The 7,468-nt window shown below is 38.5% G+C and overlaps 1 protein-coding gene across 1 annotated transcript in view; it reads left to right on the top strand.

Annotated features, from left to right (window-relative positions):
- The first annotated feature begins 340 nt into the window (after positions 1–340).
- The window catches only part of TBL1XR1 (transducin (beta)-like 1 X-linked receptor 1), a 60,222-nt gene continuing 53,094 nt past the window's right edge, over positions 341–7,468 (top strand). Inside the window, exon 1 of the mRNA XM_009082074.1 lies at positions 341–407. The gene's annotated coding sequence lies outside the window, so the exon portion shown is untranslated. The remainder of the gene's footprint in view (positions 408–7,468) is intronic.

Raw genomic sequence — 7,468 nt, 5'->3', positions numbered from 1 at the left:
TGCTGAATGGGTGAGACCGTCTAGAGGTCTGGTGGTGGAAGTATTCATTCAACAGGCTTGTTTGTTCAAAGGCCTGTGTTTCAGGCTCCCCACAGGAGCCAATCTGTGATGTGGGGAGCGACAGGATATATGCAAAACCCCAGCTCTGCATGCTGTGCTGTGCCTGAGCACTGCTCCAGGCTCTGTGCAAATTCAGTGGTAACCACTCAGCTCTGTGAACAGAGTAGGCTGCAAGAGCCATCAAGGCCCATACATGAGAATGTTTTGTTGTGTGTTGACACCACCAGTTTCAAAATAATAAATATTAATGTTTCCTATTTTGTCTCTTTATTTCCTTGTTAGCATCATCCTTCTGTGGCAAGAGGCACCCGAAAGGAAAACTTCTGCATATCAATGCACTGCCAATGGTAAGTACCTTTTTACCTGACTAAAGGTGGTGTGCTTTGTTCCTGCACACATACCATTAGCAGACTTGTATTGCCAATAGTATTTTTAGAATAACTAGTTTTTAGCACTCAAGTGGAATACTGTAATTTTTTTAAAGAACACCTAGACCATTATGCTGTTTGACAAAAATACTACAATTGCACCTGTTTTTTCTCCTGTGGAAAGTAGGGCAGCATGTTAATTTTGAAGTGAGAAGTGTGACTTGACAATAACATAGCTCATCCTGTTGGTAACTGGTGTTGCTTCCTCTTTTGACCTAAGGCCTGTTTGGGGTGAGCTGTAGCTGAGCTGAGTGCTCTATTGCCCCCACTTGAGTGCTCTCTGCAGTTTGTTTCAATACTAACGGCTTCTTCTAGAAAAGGACCCAACAACTATGCAGTGTCAGATGCATTTTGCTTCAGCCCATTTGTCAGTGTAAGACTAGTGAAGTTAAAAATCTTAGCTTCTGTAGAAGGGGGCTTGGTTGATGCAATCTTCTTACTCCATCTCTGGAAAGTTACTGAGTGTTACAGATTATTGGAAGTTCATATTTTCAGTCAGTCCTTGTGGTTTGCTGCTGGTTCCTGATAGTTCTGCAGATGGAAAGCAGAGCTGTGGTCTGACAGAAGGACTAGTACTTACTGCTTCAGTTTTGATCAAATAGTATTTTTTCAGCAGTTCTGATATCTTGTGTTGTCCCAGCTGAGGTGTACAAGAATGGTAACTGCAGTATTAGCATAATGAGAAAGCATAAGAAATAAATGCATAAAGTGCCAGCTTAAGTTTTGTATTTGAATCATCTCTAGGTCATTGTGCTCAGTACAGAAGTTAAAGGGATAATATTTCTAACCCATTAGCTTTGAAATCTCAGTTCTGGATGAGTGCACTGAGCTGGTTCCTTTGGTTTGTGTGTGGGCATGGATTTAAAGAATATGTACATAAATTACAGCCTCTCTTAGACCTTTGCAACTCCAGTGTCTTTGCTCTGTGAGGAAAATGACACTCCCAAGAGTATTTGCTTTGACGTAACTGCTTTTCTTTGATACATTGTAGTTCTGTTGACTCCCAAAGACAACATGGGGTAAAATGTAATGTACTTGACCCTAAGTAAAGCAAATGTGTATCTCTGAAATCAGAAGATCTGCACCAAGCGTGTATGTCATTTGGTAGTCTGAATTTTAGGCTAAGAGTTGATATGTGTAGAGTTTATATTGATTTGGGATGAATTTCAGCTGGTGGGAATGGATTTATTGAGTGAGAAAGCATCACGTTTACCTGGTCACTTAGCCTGGTATTTTAACTTCTCAAACCTGAAATGAGCAGTGCTCTCAGCCTTTTCTAATGTTGCTATATCTTCATTGTTGCTTTTGACCTTTTTCCAGCTGAAAGCTGCTCTGATTTCTCTTTATTTTGTAGTAGTTGAGTGTTATTTTAGTTATGATTTAAGATACTGATCTCTAGTACTGCTTCTCTTAAAAACATGACTCATTTCATATTAACCTAATCCTTATACTTCATAAAATTTTAAAATACCGAGAGACTGTACTTGAAATGTTACTGCATTTTGTCCTAATTTCCCCCCTACAAATTATATTAGAAATTCAGAATTGCACAGTCTCAAGGGCATGGTAGTTGTTATAGTGATCATAAAATATACTCAACTGTTATTTGTAGTGAAGTGAAGTACTCCCCACTCTTTTCTTTAAGGACTGTTTTTGTGCTATAAGTTGTTATATTTTATTATTCGAGAGATTTCTAAACAATTACTCACCCTAATTAACTTTGAAACAGTTTGAATGTAGATTTAAGAGACAGGCTGGGCATATTCTTCATCACCCCAGAAGTAATAATAACTTAATCTGAATAATAAAAAATACTTTTATAGGTTTTTATTATGATGTTTTTCTCTCTGACGTGTGTAAACAAAGTGTGGGCCAGAGGTTGCTGAAAAAAGCAGTTTGTGTACATCTCCCAAACAGGACTTGGTTTAACTTGGCTGCCCATGTTCAACACATACATTTGAATAAGAAATTAATTTCTGATTCCCTTGAGAAATGATAGTAGCATTTTTGATCAGTTTTTAATCATGATTGTCAGTTCCATTTCTCAGTAGTAAAAAAACCCCATTTAAACAATGTACACATCTTTTGGTTTTTTTCTTAGATTTTCTCCTTTAGAGATAATTAAAAGAAGCTTATTTTTTGCATCATATAAAATGATACTCCTTAAAAATGTATTGTAGTTGTTAGCAGTTTTTTTAGAAATAAAATATTTCTATTGTAATATTGCCTGCTAAAAGAGAGTATGGCTGTGTTCTGTGGGTGTGAATTCTCCTTCCCATTCTTCCAGTCAGCTTTAATGGTCCTCACAGTCTCAAAGGAAAGCTGCAAAGGCTTAACAAAATAAAGACCTGTAAAGTGCAGGAAAGTAAGTGTATAATGCTATTTTTTTCTAGGATTTCAGAGGTTCATTTAGAGGCTGATAACTGGATACTCAATCCACAGTCACAAGGATTAATGAATGTGTTGGAAATAAAGATTTAAAGGCTTGGACCCTAGGTCTAAGCAAAAGATGATGTCAGGATTTCAGCAAAGGCTTTGGCAAATAAGTTTTCTTCTTATGTGATGGAACAAGTAGCTTACCTGAGAGAGATTTTTCTGTTGTGCCTTGCAAGGCTTCTCCTGTGAGTTTTGGATGCAAACCAGTTTGTCTTCTACAAGTCATTGAAGCAGGTCTGTGTGTGTGTGTGTGTGTGTGCATAAATGTGTGGCAATATGTAAGTGTCCTTATCCGTGCATGTATCTATATGCACATATATGTATATCTAAATATATAAAGAGGACTGTGCATAACCCAGGAACTTACAGAAAGGTGGGAGGTACCAGTTGGAGACTCTGGTACAACAGCTTGCTGTGATGGGTTTAATTTTGCAGCAGTATCCAAAAAGGGCTGTGAAGGAATCAAAAAAGCAAGGCAGCATGGTTGTCTTCTAAGAGGCATCCTGAAAAACCCTATGCCCAGGTTCTCAGCTCCATCTTTTACTACATGGGTAGTTTGACAAAGATCAGCACCCTGATCAGTGAAAAAGGTCTCATGCAGAAGAGAACAGAGGATGTAGTAGTTTATTACAAGCTGTCACAGGCAGTGGATAGGCAGTGAGTACAAAGTAACTTAGTCTCCAGGAAAGCAGTGTCATCAACAGCTAAGGCATGTCCTCATAGTTTTGAGGGGAATACAGAGTAGGTGATTTAAAGCCATTCTTTTCAAGGCTGTCTACCTTTTAGGTGAATGTATCATACTGTGTTTTGAAGGTGTAACACACCTATTATGTGTTGCATCATGCTTACATGTAAGAGATGTTACAGGAGAACAACTCTGCAGGCACTAAGTCTCCTGGGCCAAGAAATTCTGGAGGTGCAACATTTCATTGTAATTATCAACTCACTGGATTTAGCCCAGAAACAGCAGGAGTGCTTGGAGGAGCTGGGGAGAATGAGTAAGTCACTCCAAAGAAAAAGGCATTCCCTGAAGGGGTTGGAAAATGTATGCAAAACCTTCCTCAAGACAGGAGCAAGACTTTTTAGTTTGAACCCCTTTGTGATGCCTTCTGTAGTGTTGTCCTGTGACCTTCCCACTCCTTAGGAGACAGCTGAAGGAATAGGTGAATATAACTCCTAGCTTGTGGTTTCCCAGCAGCTATTCCCAGTGAAATGCTGATCTATCTGCCAGTCCAATATGTTAAAATGGTTTCATGTAGAGGAAGAAAAGCAAGGGAGAGGGCAAGAGCCTGCACCCAGAACTGGAGGAGTTGGGGTTGGTGTGGAAGCCTTGCCTCTGCTGGCACCTGCCAAGGACAGCTGGAGGTCTGTGCCACTAGCTCCAAGGTTTTTGCACTGGAATTACAAAATTGGCTTTGTTTCAATAGGAGCTGAATGGCATCTCTGAAGTATAACTATATAAAAACGAATATCTGCAGATGGGCTGTGCTTTGTAAGGTGGTAGAGCTGAAGGTCGGTTGTCATTATTCTGAGAACAGGGACCCCTGCTCTCAAGAGTTTATGAAACTTGGCAGCACTAAAGATGTTGGCCTCAACAGCCTTAAATAATTGCTTCAGAGTAAATAACTCTGCAAGACCAAGACCCTTATTCTTCAAATACAAATGCGTGTGCATACATGTAACTTCAAGTGTAGGAGTAGCTCTTTTGAGATATAGGTAAAGAGCACTCACATGCATCAAGCTAACCAAGCTTGAAAGCACTTTGAAAGGGAGTGCCTAAAAGTGGCTGTGAAATTTAGTGCTGAGGATATTGGTTGTCCTGTTTACAGAATTCAGCTCTAAAAGGTAAAAAAATAAATAGATATTTCTATCAGTTTCTACAATAGTCCAAAATAAGTGACAACATGAGATTTTGGACTGTTCTTCTGATGTCAGTGGATGCTATTATCAGTGAAGGAAGGTGAAGTGCAATATATTTTGTCTGATAATTGGTTATGGCTGAACAATTATATTTCAGAGTGTTCATACATCAGTTCTGTTTATTGGATCAGTATGAATTAGCTGATCTAGTGGTTTATGTGTTGAAGAGGAAGTGCTAATAATCTGATACAAAAGAAGTTGTGTGGTGTGGTAGGGTGCATACTGTGATAAGCATTAACAATTGTGTGTACTACTCTATTTTGAACCATATTTGGAAGGGTTTGTGAATTTTCTATAGAAAGCAAGTTAACTGAATCAGAAAGGGATCTTGCTAGAGGGAAAACACCCCTTTTCTCCTCTTTCTGCCATTAATGTTTACCACTGAATGAATCCACTGAAACGGAAACGAACGTCCTTAAAAAATTTAAGAAGTGGTGGCTCTATTTTGAAGTAGCATTTCTCAGAGAACTTTCTCTGCCGATTCTCTGAGCATTTTACAGTTCAGAAATAAGCTTTGAGTAAGAATTCTCGGCAGAATCATAAATATGTAATTATCTAAGCAACTGAGATATTTAGCCCCTGGCAAGTGCCCAGTGCAGCACAAAAGCAAAGGGAACTGGGCCAGTATCTCAAGCTAGGGGAACATCCTCTAAAACAGGGTGAAGGCCATTGCTGTTTCTTGCCTACTGCCATTCCTAAGTTTTAAATCTTAAATGTACCTGGAAAGAGGCTGTTTCTACCACAATAGGTTGTCTTACCTTAGAGCTGTTTTGCTCTGGTTTTTTTGCTTGTTGTCTTCCTCCTGCTTCACCTCCCTTGCCTTGTGAGTTGGTTTTTTTTTTCAATCTTTACTGCTTTATACTGGTTTTGGTTCAATAGATAATAGCAGCAGTAGTAGTGCAGTTAGCATTAGATTATATCTTACTTGAGCAGCGTGCCATCTGCTTTAGAGGAGAGGGAGATTTTATGTTTCTGCTCTGGGTTCACTGCCATATGCCCATGGTGAAGTCGCATAACCTGAAATGACCCTTTTCCTGCTCTATTATATGAAAGAATTAGAAATACAGTGTAAAATCTTCTTGACATTGCCTAAGTTTGTTGCATAGTTAAAAAATTAAACAGGGTATTAGGTGCATGTTAGAGGATGTTGTAGAGAAAACCCAAGGACAGACTCTTTTGTGTTGCAGCACAAGTGTTACCATCTGCAGAAGTACAAGGCTTCTTTCACAGAAGACCATGTTAAACGTGTCACTTGTATCGTCTGGCCTTGATCTTGGTTTCTTTCTTGTCAACAGAAAGTTGATGTTAGTTGGAGTTAACAAAAGTAAAAGCTGCCCTTAGTTTCAGTGTTGCTGATGCTGGGAGATAATGAATATTGCTGAGAACAACAGGAAGTCTGTAGGCTGCAGGGAATGACACTAGTGTCACTGACTTATTTACTCAGGAGAAACTGAGACTTGCTGGACACCAGAGACGAGGGACCCTGTGTCTGCGTGGCCATCAACATGGATGGCAGGTCTAGAAGCCTGTACTTGCATACCAAGTCTCCTGTTTCCCAAATGAATAGAAACAGAAATTCTAGTCAGTAGGTTAGTGCACCTGTATTTGTAGTTAAAGGTTGTGTGTGGTGTTCTTAGTGTAACTTAGTGAACAAATATGAGAAACTATTCAAGAGAAGAGTTCTGAATCAGCATGGGGTTGATACTATGCATATGTATGCAGGATTGGCATCCCTGAATTTAATATTTGCACAAATGGAGGATATTGATGTCAAATATGAGCCATACTTGGAATCCTTGTCCTCATTGATGATACTCATGAAATCTTCCCCTTTCACTTAATTTCTTTTGCCTGTAGATGGGTCATATTTTGTTAAGGTCTACATGTGTTTTAAAAATGTTTTATCATGTGTTCAGGTGTTTGAGAGCTGTTTTAAAAGAAGATAAGCCCAGTAGCATAAGTTAAATTCAAGTCCATCATAACAATATGAAGAGGACTTCAATAAAGTAATAAACTGGCAAACGAGCTCTTACAAATTAGGCAATTTCTCTCTTTTGTTGTTTGTTTTCTCTATTAGCTTAGTCAACACTTTTTTGTGAAAACATCCACACACTTCTGGTAAAGAGAACACAGTAAGTCAAATAACATGCATATATGATGGACTGTGAAGAAGTGGTTTTAAGTGTGTGGCTGTTGTTGAGAATCCAGAATAAAATCAGTGGTGTTTATAATGAACAGAGGGCAAATCAACCATTAGAGCAGATTCTTTTTTCGTGAATAAAAGAAACAAATTTAAAACTATCAGGTACATAACACACAAATTAAGGGGAAAAATAGATGGTCAAAGGTTAAAGAGGCAATGAAAACACAAGTTTTATGGTCACAAGATCAAATGAGGCATTAGTTAAAATAAAATCAGTGGTGTTTATAATGAACAGAGGGCAAATCAACCATTAGAGCAGATTCTTTTTTCGTGAATAAAAGAAACAAATTTAAAACTATCAGGTACATAACACACAAATTAAGGGGAAAAATAGATGGTCAAAGGTTAAAGAGGCAATGAAAACACAAGTTTTATGGTCACAAGATCAAATGAGGCATTAGTTAATTTTTTTTGGTGCAGT

Source organism: Acanthisitta chloris, unplaced genomic scaffold, assembly GCF_000695815.1.
Source record: "Acanthisitta chloris isolate BGI_N310 unplaced genomic scaffold, ASM69581v1 scaffold17419, whole genome shotgun sequence".
Classification (NCBI taxonomy): Eukaryota; Metazoa; Chordata; class Aves; order Passeriformes; family Acanthisittidae; genus Acanthisitta; species Acanthisitta chloris.
This window is presented reverse-complemented; position numbering and strand designations above follow the sequence as displayed.